This window comes from Monodelphis domestica, chromosome X (genome assembly GCF_027887165.1).
Source record: "Monodelphis domestica isolate mMonDom1 chromosome X, mMonDom1.pri, whole genome shotgun sequence".
Taxonomy (NCBI): domain Eukaryota; kingdom Metazoa; phylum Chordata; class Mammalia; order Didelphimorphia; family Didelphidae; genus Monodelphis; species Monodelphis domestica.
In genome coordinates, this window is record NC_077235.1 from 42,327,513 (window position 1) to 42,340,980 (window position 13,468).

General features: G+C 36.4%; 1 long non-coding RNA gene and 4 other non-coding genes across 6 annotated transcripts in view; all 5 read right to left on the reverse strand.

Annotated features, from left to right (window-relative positions):
- LOC103095441 (uncharacterized) overlaps positions 1 to 5,294 on the reverse strand; it is a 183,408-nt gene extending 178,114 nt beyond the window's left edge. For both annotated transcript variants that reach the window (XR_008914645.1, XR_008914644.1), the window contains exons 1-2: positions 2,772 to 5,294; positions 1,993 to 2,234 (exon numbers count right to left, since the gene is read on the reverse strand). This is a non-coding gene — a long non-coding RNA (uncharacterized LOC103095441). The remainder of the gene's footprint in view (positions 1 to 1,992; positions 2,235 to 2,771) is intronic.
- Positions 3,823 to 3,876, reverse strand: MIR7394B (microRNA mir-7394b). The gene has a single exon (NR_127699.1). It is a non-coding gene; the product is annotated as a microRNA mir-7394b (primary transcript).
- A 2,010-nt stretch (positions 5,295 to 7,304) lies between the features above and the next one.
- Positions 7,305 to 7,360, reverse strand: MIR7397 (microRNA mir-7397). The gene has a single exon (NR_127698.1). It is a non-coding gene; the product is annotated as a microRNA mir-7397 (primary transcript).
- A 4,706-nt stretch (positions 7,361 to 12,066) lies between these two features.
- On the reverse strand, positions 12,067 to 12,122 carry MIR7396 (microRNA mir-7396). Its single transcript, NR_127697.1, has one exon. It is a non-coding gene; the product is annotated as a microRNA mir-7396 (primary transcript).
- A 115-nt stretch (positions 12,123 to 12,237) lies between these two features.
- On the reverse strand, positions 12,238 to 12,290 carry MIR7394C (microRNA mir-7394c). The gene has a single exon (NR_163019.1). It is a non-coding gene; the product is annotated as a microRNA mir-7394c (primary transcript).
- Positions 12,291 to 13,468: the final 1,178 nt, after the last annotated feature.

Consider the following 13,468-nt stretch of genomic DNA (forward strand, 5'->3'; position numbering starts at 1 on the left):
CACATGAAAAATGTTCTCTATCATTACAGATCAGAGAAATCTAAAATAATTTGGAGATATAACTTCATACCTATCAGATTTCTTAACGTGACAGATGAGAGATGGAGAGGACATGTGGAAAACTAGGGACATTAAAGAAAAAGTCAAGGTATTTATAGGGATGGAGTAATATTATAATAATAACAAACCTCATTTTACTTTCTTGGACTAAAATAAATCCATCCAAAAAAACAAGCAAAAATGAATGAAGGACCTGAACAGAATTTTAGAAAAGTTATATATAGTCAACATCTTAAGATAGAAAGGAGTTCACATATTTCTCAGCTTTTCATGGTTCCGTGAAAAAAAAAAAAGAAACATATATTAGAGCACAGAAAAATTATAAAAAAAATGCAGGAACTATAGGCCAACATTCGTAAGAAATTTATCTAAAAAAACTTTAAAATTCATACAACAGCATATCTCAAATATTATACACTATGACGAGGTTGGATTTATATTATGAATTCAAGCTGAGTATAATAACAGGGATGTTAAAGATGTAACTGACAACAGTAATAATCAGCAATAATAATAATCAACAAAAATCAAAATTGTATCAAACAAATGTGGAAAAAACATTTGACAAGATGGAACACCCATTTTTGTCCCAAAATGCTGGGAAGCATATAATATATGGATTTTTCTTTAGTAAGCTAAGTAATCTCTAAAACATTTTAAAAATCTCTCTGTAATAGGGATAAATTAGAAGCCTTTCAAAAAAATCACTCCAAGGGAATGACTGAACAAATAGTGGTATCTGATGGTGATGGAATACTATTGTGCTGAAAGGAATGATGAACTGGAGGAATTTCATGTGAACTGGAAAGACCTCCAGCAATGGATACAGAGTGAAAGGAGCAGAACCAGGAGGACATTGTACACAGAGACTGATACATTGTGGCACAAAAGAAAATGATAGACTTTTCTAGTAGCAGCAATGCAATTACACAGGACAATCCAGAGGAACTTATAAGAACTCTATCCACATCCAGAGAAAGAACTGTGGGAACAGAAATACAGAAGAAAAACATATGATTGATCATATGGTTCAATGGAAATATGATTAGGGTTTTGATGTTAAAAGAACACTCTACTGCAAATATGAATAACATGTAAATAGATTTTGAACAATGATGCATGCATGAATATAACCCCATGGAATTGTATGTCTGCTCCGGGGGGAGGGGGGGGGGGAGGAAAAAATCATGAATCATGGAACCATGGAAAAATATTCTAAATTTTAAAAAAGTCACTCCGCCCCATATCTGCTTCTCTACCTGGTTTCAACTGCACAGAGTAACTGCACACCCCTTAGTCTACATTTCCCCCACTTTCCTGTCTTCCTTTGTGTTCTGTCTCCATCCTTTAGATTGTAAACTCGATGAGGGCAGGGACTATTTTTTAAAATTATACACCAATCTCCAGAACTGGAAATTAAGGAGAGATCGTTCAATTGGGGAATGGGTAAACAATATGAAGTATATGATTATGATGGAATACCTTAAGGAACAATGAGCAGGCCAATTTTTTTTTAAATCTTGGAAATAACTACATGGGATAATGAAGAGTGAAACAAGTAGAACCAAAAGAACATTATATACAGCAACAGATATAATATTTTAAGAATAACTTCTGAATGTTCACGTTCAGAGAATGAACTAAAAAATGGAAACACAAAAGACAATCCACATATACATATCCATTTGACATATATTTATAATGGAGGAAGTATATATTAGGAAAATGTAAGTTTCTTTCATGTGTAAGATTACACACAACCAGGATTTATATCTATCTAGAGAAACTCAACGCAAATGTGACAGGTTTGTCAAAGATATAAAATCTGTGACCATTGAACACTCCTACATAAAAATATACAGTACGTTACCAAGACCAATGAACTATAACAAAGAGTTATGCAACAGGAATGTCCTTGTTGAGGTTACGTACCTGGGGAAACCTAAATGCAATGATACCAGATTGCTGATGAATTCATATTTATTCACATCTCAATTCTCTGGGAAGAAATTTTACTGATCTTGTGGGCATTGAACACTCCTGGTGATAACATTGGCTCCCTTATCCTAAGCAATGCTGCTCTTTCTGGATACAGGAAGGATGACAGCTTCTTCGATCCCCAAAAAGCCTTTGGCTTGGTTAGGGCTATCAAACACAATACAAGCAGAGTCCTCCTACAAGAAAATTAATTTTATATTTCAGAGCTCTTATTTCTATGGTTTAATGCAAGAAATTATAAAAGAAAACTTTCTTTGTTTGAGATAAAATGTCCTTTTAAGGCCTGTTTAATTTAAACCTACCCAGGTCTAACGGGATCTGGGGTCAGTGCCCAGTTGAAAACAGATCTCTTGAGTCACCACTAATTGGTTTATTCTTACCAATCTATCAGGGGACACAAATTGAAACAAAAAGCATTTAATCATACCACAGCAAGAAAATCACAATCACAAATGATGCTGGTTCCCTAAAAGTATGCAGGGTATGTAATACCACGAATTTAATGGGAAGACTAAACAGGTAGAGTTCCTATGACAATGAAGAATATTTGTGAATGGGGCACATAGAGGTAAGATTTGGCCAAGGAACTTGCACAAGGAAGTATACACCAAGAATTTATATGTCTAATCATATTGAAGGGGAATGTCACCACGACATATAGTTAGTGCAATTTCCAAAATTAGAGGTTTGCAGAAAATTTCCGGTAATCTTACCTCTCTTTTGGATGTCACATCTCCACTGTGCTGATATATCCTTATGACCTTCTTCCTGGTCACTGAACAACTTTCTGTACCCAATATCTGGGCTATCTCTTTTCTGAGATACCTGTTGGTGACTCAGATTTCTCTCCATTAAAACATGAGGTATAGAAATTTTTTCTTGGTGTGAGAATAAGACAGCCCCTTTGTTGATACTCCCTCTGCTAAGGGTAGACAGGCAAGCTAGATGCTCCTGTGGAAAGACAGAGACTATTCTTTGAATTGCCTTTATTTATTAATAAATAACAGTACTTTAGCACACAACAATAAGGGAGTTTATAGCTTCCTTTTAGAACAATCTTATATCTTGCAAACTATCTAATACACTCAGAAAACTGTTCCCAAATCAAAAACATTATGAGGGACAGCAAAAACTCCAAAACAGAGTTCAGGAGTAGTTACTAATGGATTTACTCTGAGTTAAAAATATATCTATTTAATAAAAACCATTTAGTAACAGGTAAGTGTCTCAGTGGATTGAGAGACAGAAGGTCCTGGGTGCAAATTTAGCCTCAGATACTTCTTAGCTGTGTGGCCCTGAGATAAGTCACTTAATCCCCATTGCCTGGCCCTTAACACTCTTCTGCCTTGGAGCCAATACACAGTATTGATTTTAAGATGGAAGGCAAGCATTTAAAAAATAAAGCAAAAAAGAGACAAGAATTATTATCTGAGCCCACCCTTAGAGGAGAATACCCTTTACAGACTGATACTTAACCATGAGGAAAGAGCAAACATGAAGAGAATGTGACAAGAACATTTGAGGAATATGGTGAATGCTTTTGATCACTGAATTTACACAGAGAAGAAATACACCCCCAAAATGAATATCTATGTTAAATGCATGGTAAAACATGGGTAAAACAACCACACATTTATCCAGGAAAATGCAAACCCAGTGCTACAGGTTTACCAACAATACCATCTTTATCCACTAAACATTAATGCAGGATACATGTGCAGTAAATGACTGAGGCCAGTGAACTACAGGAGAGGTATGCAACAGGAACATGTATGGCAAGGTCACATGTAGAGCAGCAAGTAACCTGGGCATACATGTACCTGGGGCAACCCAAGTCTGATGACTCCAGATTGCTGATATCTTCTGGTGATTTCATGTTACACTTAGGACATCACATCTTGATTCACTGTAGAGACATGCTGCTAATCATGTGGTAACTGAGATTCTCTGCTTCTCTTCAATTATAGTTGATGACCATACTGGCTCCCATTTAGTAAGCAATGATATACTTTCCTAGATATTCAGAAGGATGATGGCCCCTTTGATCTAGAGCTCTCAGCTTAGGGCAGTTAACAAAAGCTAGACAGGAAAATTCTAATTTTGTGTACTTGTGCCTATATATGTGCTTATATGTATATATAACAAATAAAGAAAATAGAAATCTAATTTTCATAGCTTTAAATATGAAATAAATAATACAATAAAATAAATGATGAACACAATGTATAAGAGAAAAATCTGATGCTAACATAAAGCATTTTAAAATAAAGACATGGAAAAAATACAAATAAGGAGATAGGAAAAAATTACTATGCTTCAAGTGAATCCAAACAAATAGGAGCTGGAATCATATTAACCAGAAAACAAATAGTCAAAACATAAAAAAGGATAAATAAGGAAACTACATTATATGGAAAAGTATTATATGTAACAAAACAGTATTTATATGAAATTTATATGCTCCAAATGCCTTAGCATTCATAAAAGAAACATTACTGGAACTACAAGAAGTCACAGACTACAACACAATAGAGACAAAAGATTTTAATATTCTATTCTATCTAAAATCATAAAACAATTATGTAAAAGAAAATGAGAATAATGAAACAACATATCAGAATTTGGGGGATGTAGGTAAAGTAATCCGCAGGGGGAAATTGTTTCTCTATAAACATAGATTAGCAAAATAAAAAAGACATAGTTAATGAACTAAATATGCATTTAAAAATTGAAAAGTGCAATAGTTGCCTCAGCTCTCTGTCCTACATCCAGCACAAGCAAAGAGTACCCCAATAATATCCTTTGGACTAGTTATCCAACTGTCATAATTATTGTCAAGGACAACCTCTTACCCCAGCACTGTCACAGATCTTTAAGTTATCCTATGTGGGGAAAATGTCTTCCCCCCCCCCTTTTATTAGCTCTGCTATTCCAGAATTTGACTGGAGGCATGGTTTTAAAGTTGTTTGGAAGGGAACATTGGGACAGTGCAACTGGGTTGCTGCATTAATTCTGCTATTTTGACCCCAACTAAAAATTTTAAAGTAAAATTTTGAAAAAGAGATTTCCGTGACATCCAAGAAATCATTTGTTATCACCGAGCTGGACTTATTCTATATATGAAAGAATGGTTCAACAGTAAGTAAAAAATTCAATATAATTAGCCATATTAAAAATATAATAAAAACAAAAAACATAACAATATGATTATCCCAATAGATGTGGGAAAAGATTTTGAAAAGTACAATATTTATTCATGTTAAAAACACATCAAAGCATCAAGTGATCTTTTTAATAATATAAAATGTATCTGTTAAAATCTAAAAGCAACCATCATTTGCCATGATGATATATTACAATCTTTTCCAATAAACATGGTGTAAAGCAAGAATGACTACTCTTCCTACTAGATTCCTGAAGAGATAAAGTTGTCAAACGCCAAATAGTTCTCAAAAGAAGAATTGTAAAGTATTAACAAGCACATGAACAAATGCTTCAAATCATTATTAAGAGACATGGATGTCAAAACAACTTTGAGATTTCATTTCTCAACCTGCAAATTGACAAAAATGGCAGTAGTCAATGTTGGAAGGGTTGTGGAATGATAGGCACATTAACTAATACCTTATTGGTGGAGCTGTGAAATGGCATAATCATTTGGGAAAGCAATTTGGAATTATGCAAGTAAAGTGATGAAAATGTCTTTACTCATCAACACAAGAAATCCAATTACTGGGCTTATACTCCCAAAGCTTTATTCTCTAGTAATCTCATCACTCTGCTAGATATCATATATCAAGTCTCTGCTGATACGTTCTGCTGATCTCGTTATCCACTGATACTGCCTGTAATAAGCTTCTGGGCTTTCTCTCCTGAGCTATACCAGCTGGAAACATTGGCTTCTGTCTGTTAAATTATGATGCCTAGAAAGCTTTTCCTTCATCTGGGCAGCATGACAGTCCCTTTTTTATAGTAAGTTTCCCTGATGGGACAAGCAAGTATGGATCAGTCAGGCTGCCAAAACTCCAAGATTAAAAAATAAAGTCAATTTAAAAATAAAGTAATAAATATATGTCCTTGCAACTCAAAACAATATGAAGTGGTTTAGGGTTTCCTTGTTACTGCCTTTTAATTTGTTATCAAACATCTGTGCTCTTGGAAGAAGAATCCCAGACCCCAAATCTCCCCATGATTGGTACCCACTCAACAACATTTGTCAGGAAAAATCACCGACGAATGTACACTTACCAGGAAACCAGAGGCCTTAAAGAGTTCAAGCACAATGCATTTAATCAAGCAGCAATGGAAAGCAAGTGACAATTGGGATTATCCTAGCCAGTCACAAAAGTGAAAGGAGTATCATTCCTGACAGTTTAATACACAACAATAAGAAAGATCATATAGGAAGAGACCGGATGTTATTGGGGAGCATGTGAGAATAAGGCAAAAGCAAACTGTTGAGTGTTGCTTTCAAACAAGTGTAAAGAAGAATACAATGGGAACCTCTTTGTCTAAGGTAAATCATTTCCTAGGTTGAATGCTTGCCAGCTGCATCTATTATTCTCAATTCTCTGCCAGGCAACACCATCACAACTCTCTGCTGCTATAGTCTTATGATGTCATGGTCAATGAGCAAATCTTGCCAGCCAGATTCTGAACTTCCTTTCTTCAGGGCTTTGTTCCAGCAACACTGGCTTCTGTCTATTAAAACACGGTGCCTGGAAATCCTTCCCTGCATAAGGATGACAAAGCAACCCTTTTGCTACTAAGCTCCTTCCTGAGGACAGGCAGGCAAAATGAGGCACAATGAGTCAATGCAAATATTTTGGTTTCTGATTTTAAATCCTTGTAGCACAGAACTGTTAGCAGTGGTTTAAAATATCATTGTTAAACTTGTTTTATTTACTATTAGCTCACCAATTCACAAAGCTTAACCAAGGTCGAAAGCCATCTAAAATCAGAGGTCAGGAACTGCCACAAATTGGTTTATCCTTATGAACTAACCAGGACATAAGCACGTTCCAAGTAAAAAGACAGATAGTAAAACAACGTAACATAAAAAATTGACAGCAAAAGGTAATTCAGCCTTCTAAAAGGACAAAAGAATATGTTTCTCCAGAACTTAATAGAGCACCCTCAAGAAAAGCACACAGGAAGAGACTACACGTGGCTGGGAAACATTTAAGGATGGCATACATACAGATGATGAGTGTGGCTAGTGAACGTGTACAAAGAAGTATACCCTGGGAATCTGTGGGTCTTGGTCACCTTTATTTGCACATGTCACTAAGACAAACAGATTCCTAAGATAACTCAATCATACTTTGCAGGTTGCTGATTAACTCTAGAGATCTCATCTCTGTAGGACATCACATCTTAACTCTCAACTTAAACATGTGGATAATTTCATCATCAGAATTATTCTTGGCAATCAGTTTCTGGGCTCCCTTTCCTTGGGTTTATGTGGTAGTGATGTTGGCCCCTGCCAAAAAAAAGTAATAAGAAAAGATTATCCCAGTACCACTTATCCTCTAATACCACTAAGCCACAAGGAGATGTTCCCCAGTAATTTAAAATTGAACTAGTAAGAAATGGCATCCAGGTAGAAATTACATGATTACTAGAACATTTTTCAAAGAATATACATAGCAAATAGCCTGTGGCAATTAAACGTGTATTAAAGGAAACATGTTGGTGTGCCACTGACATATAGGGATTCATATCACCAGGACATACATTAGCTAGGGCAACTCTATGTCATTGCTGTACGTTTGTAAACATATCATCAGTGACGATAAAATGCTCATGGAAAGAGGCCAAATTGCCGATCTCAGAAAATCTTCTGCACTGAGAATTTTTGTATTAGACTGATTTATTTTCAATCTAACTCAGTTTTTAAGGACTCTTGGAGTCAATACCCACTTAAACCAAGAGCTGTGGAAGCATTGCTGATGGATTTCTTCTTACGATTAAACTACAAGACATGAGAGTTCAAGCAAAAAGCATTTAGTCCCACAACAGAACAAAGAAGGTGATTCACCCCTCTACCACCACTGGCAAACCCTGTATCCCCACAACATGTGGTTTTCTCACTAATATTTCAACACTGACCTAGCAAGTGATACAGGCAGTGATCACATATGACAGGGGAATGTTTTCCAATGGTTAGGCACCATGAATACTTGTGGGTATCAACACTGTATGAATACACACACATAATATCACCTCTGTCTTGGTTATGCGTAAGGCCACACATCACAAGGATATACATGCACTTGGGGCACCTTGCTTTTGAGATATCACCTGTGACCACTAACCACTCAAGGAAGATACAGGTAGAGTGAATGACTGGGTTTCATCATTTGAACAAAGATATATGTAAATAAGGAGCATGCATGAAGTTACACATAGAACACTATGTCACTGGGGAATGTTCTAACTGGGGCATTTACCACCAAAAGCTAGAGAATTTCTGAAGTCCTCTGTTGGATAGAACAATTCAAATCGTTAGTCACATGATCATTGACATTCTTGGCCTCTTCTCATTAGAGCTGACGGCTGGCCATGCTGATTGCCATCTACTAAGGAATGATGATCAAAAGAACTTTCCTGGATACAGGCAGGATGACATCCTTGTTCCAAAGTCCAACAGCACTGAACTGTCAAAGCTCCTAGAAGAGGGCAGGAAAACAATAACCAGGTAAGTTCCTCTCTATACAAAGTTTAAGTTTATTAACTGGATCACCATTTTTTCAACAGCATAAGAGCTTGCATTGGAAAACAATTTGGGTAAAGTGAGTATTTTCTTATGAAACTAATTTAGGTCTGGAAGCTAGTCCATGAGGTGGTCACTGAAGTTACAGAAGAGAGGGAAACCCTTTCCCAGATGGGGACCTGGTTTTTCAAGAACCAGATAAATGGGCTTCAACAGATCATTCCCAATCCTCATTTGTTACCCCAGCACGTGGGCTCTTCTCCAGGAGTAAACTAGAATGAGAACTACATACTAAGCCTTTCAGAAGGATTTTATGACTTAAAATATAAAATGTTACCCTACCTTGAAGCCTGGGGAATGGCCATGCCTTAACTATCTAAGAATCAGAACCACAGGAAAAATGCTCAAAGCCAACATTCCAGAAACATTAGTTCAACAGGACTTTCCCTGGTGGAAGCTGGACATTTCCATTTCCATAAGTGAAATTTACATTGTGAATCTGTAAGAGAAAAGAAATAAAAACCTTAGAACCTCAGGAATTTGTACCTCAGTAAGATTGAGAAAAAGTTATTACTCAAGAATCAGGAGGGTAAACATATATGAATGGGAAAAAGGAAACGAAGACCAATTTTGCAACCCAGGAAATCCCCAAGAAAAACATAATAATCAGAAATAATTCTTTCATGGAAAGAAGTTCAGAAAAGCTTCTAGGTCAACATTTGTCTGGCTTGGTAGAACAAAATCTCCAATACATGAGAGGAAGGCAATCTGTCAGACAATGTCAACTGAAAGTCTCATACAGAAATTCTACAGATACAGTGACTAAGAAAAAACTGATTTCAAAATCACATGTAAGAAAAATGCTAGACATGTTCTATCTGTGGCACATTTCTTCTGGAAGAAAAATCCTCTTTGATCATCAGAGCGTTCACACAGGAGAAAAACTACATTTATATATATATATATATATATATATATATATATATATATATATATACACACACATATATAAATCTATAGATATAGATAGATACGTGTGTGTGTGTGTGTGTGTGTGTGAGTGATCAGTGTAGCAAAGTAGCAAAGACTTCCTTTGGAGAGCCTACCTCATGTCATAAGAAGAGAGTCATATACAGGAGAGAAACCCTATAAATATGATGAATATGGTAAAGGCTTTATTTGGAGAGCTTACCTCAGTGCCTGTCAGAGAGTCCACACATAGTTGAAAAATTATATACTTGGGATCAGTGTGGAAAAGAATTAAAAGTTATTCAAATTTCTAATTAATCGGGAACTCCACACAGGTAAGAAACCCTATGAATGTGATGGATGTGGCAAAGGCTTCATTCATTCAAAGAGGACATCTCATGGTCCATCAGAAAATTCACAGAGGAGAGAAACCCTATAAATGTTAGGAATGTAGCAAAGACTTCATTTAAAGTACATACTTCAGTGGAGAAACTCTATAGATGTGATGAATGTGGTAAAGGCTTCATTCAGTAGGTTTGCCTCAGTGCTCATCAGATCAACCATACAAGTGAGAAACCATATATATGTGATGAAAGTGTGGAAGGAGATTCTGAGATTATTCAAATTTTTATAGATATCAGAGACACCATACAGGTGAGAAACCCTATCAATGTGATGAATATAGCAAAGACTTCATCTAGAGTCCTGGTTCTCAGCCTTTCTAATGCTGTGACCCCAAACCAAAAAATTATTTTGGTGGTGACTTAAAACATGTAATTTTGCTACAGTTCTGATTCGGAATGTAAATACCTGATATGCATTATATATTCTCATTGCTAAAAATTGAGAGGTTGAGAACCACTGATCTAGAGGATCAACATACGGGGAAAACATTGCAAGTATGATAAATATTGCAAAGGCTTCATTTACTCTGGTTACCTCAGTGTATATCAGAAAATCGCCTACAGGAGAGAAACCAAATATGTGTGACCAGTGTGGGAGAAGACTCAGCCAATAGGGACACTTTAACAGAAGGTCCACTCAGGAGACATCCAATGCTTGTGATCAGGGTGGCAAAGGGTTAGTGCAAAGAATAACGTTTAGTGGCCCTGAAGGCCACTGAAGAGAGATATCCTTTGTATACAGTGTTTGCACAAGAGGATTCAGACAGTCCTCACATTTTTATAGAACTCAGATAATAAACATGCTAGAAAGACTTCACTGTTCAATGGAAAAGTTTACACTAGAGAAATTATAAGAAATATGGGGAAAGCTTTATTCAGATATTTATGTTTGGAGAATGAACATATGAGAGAAACTGGTTAAATGTGGCATTTGTGAAAAAAACTTTTATCCTGAGCTCACATTTTAATGTTCATAATAAAGTCTATATCCAGAAATGAAAAAGAGAATCTGGAGGTTAGCACCCTGTCAAAATCTGCCCTAAGGAGCTACCATTAGCTCCCTGGAGGACATAAGTGTTCTATCAAATGGCATTTAATCAGAGTAAATAAAAATAGTAAACAAAAACTTACAATTGTCCCAGTGCTAACCATCAACACAAAAATTATGCTTTCCAAGACTTTAATACAGCATGACACAGGAAAGAAAACATGGGACAGTAGAACATTTGTGGCTGGTGAACAGCTAGGTAACAACTGATGCCAATTAAGCTAAATAAAGAAGCATATGCCAAAAACCTCTATGTTTAGGGCATGTTTAAAGGAATGTGCCATATATATGTGTATGTGTGTGTGTCATATGTAATAATGTGTGACTAGAGCATAAATTTACCCAGGGCAGCTAAATCTCAATGGGGCAGATTTGCTAGAGTCTTCTGGTGACCTCATCTCTGCCGTACATTTCATCTTAGCTCTTTGATCTCATCTCCCTACTGGACACCACATTTCAACTCTCTGTGAATACATTCTGCTGATCTCATGGTCCTTGAGCTACTCTCTGCAATGAGCTTCTGGCCTTCCTCTCTTCAGGATTTCCTGCTGGCAGTGTTGGCTTCTGCTTATTAAAGTACAGTGTCTGAAAAGCCTTTCCTGAATAAGGGCAGCATGACAAACCATTTGGTACTAAGCTTCCTGCTGAATGCTGGCAGGCAGAAGGCAGGAAGTATTCCAACATGCAAAGATGAAGACTATTCTTTGGCATGCCAATTTCTAGTAAAGAATAAAATTTCTTGGGCCACAGAATTATCTGAGGTGGTTTAGAATTTCCTTTTAGGTTCTCTTTAAGATCCCATATAATAGAATACTTTTTGAAGGACACACAAGTAATGTGACCACTGAATTTGTGCGAAGAAGTATACACCAGGAACCTGTACATCTAGGTCACGATTAGGATGACACATAACCAAGATATACAGATACTTGGGGCAACTCAATCTCGTTAATTGATGTGCCAAACTGATGTGCCAAAAATAACATACGTGAATTATTAAAAAGTTGAGGCCACTGAACTTGGATAAGCAGGTATACAACAGGAACACATATGGTGAGGTCACATGTAGAACAGCATGTCACCTGGGCATATGTGTGGCTGGTGCAACTAAATTCTAATGTCACCATTTACCAATGTCCTATGGAGATCAAATTTCTCTATTGGGCTTTAGATCTCAAATCTCTATAGAGAAATTTTGGTGATCTTATGTTCACTGCACTTATTGGCTTCCCGTTAAGATCATTACCTGGTCACATTGGCTCCTGTCTTCTAAAGAATGATGGACAGAAGTACTTTTCTGGATACAGACAGGATATGGACTCCTTTTTCCCAAAGATCCCAGAAGAGAACAGGAAAACAAAAATTTAATTATGGGTTTACTCTTAAAAGCAAGATAAAGGATATAACGGTTCAAGGAAAAGGCATTTAATAAAATAACAGACCAAATAAAAATGACAAAAAATTATTCTGGTGCTCAAAAGCACATGAGGCATGTATCCCAAGGATTTACTAGTATATATATGACAAGTCACAAAGAAAGAGATGATATGTTACTGAAGAATATTAATGGATGTTCTATGAATCAGTAGCAAGTATGACCACTGAGCCTGTACAAAGAAGTAGACACCAGGAACTTCTAGGTCATATTTAGTGGCACAAATCACAAAGAGACATGCATCCAAGTTAAATTTTTCCCAGTGCAGCAAGCTTGTTGGTAACTTGTGGTAAATGAATCTCTCTACTGGACATCACATATCTCCATTCTCTGCCAAAACACTTTCATAATCTCATAATTGCTGGACTACTCATTACAATCAGATTCTGGGCTTTCTCTCCTCAGTGTTACCTCTAGAAAAGGACATAAGGGTAGAGATCACATGTAATGGGGGAATATACTTTGAGGGATATGAATATTAAATACTTATGGACATTGAACTCTGCAAGGTATGATGATCTTATTTTATACCTAACCTAGATCTATAGGACTTTAGCAGTTGGTACCTACTCAAAACCTAAAATCTTTGCTGCACATCACATCTCAACTCTCAGCTAACATGTTCTATTGATCTCAAGGCTCTCTGTAATCAGATTCTGGACTTCTCGTTGGGGTTTTTTCCTGCAGATATTTGATTCTTACTGCTAATATACAGGACCCAGAAAACCTTTCCTCCATAAGGGCACTATTGTATTTCCATTGCTACAGAGGTCCTTGTTGGGAAGTCATCCATGACTGGCAAAACTCAAACACTATTATTTTTGAATGTCTTCATTCAG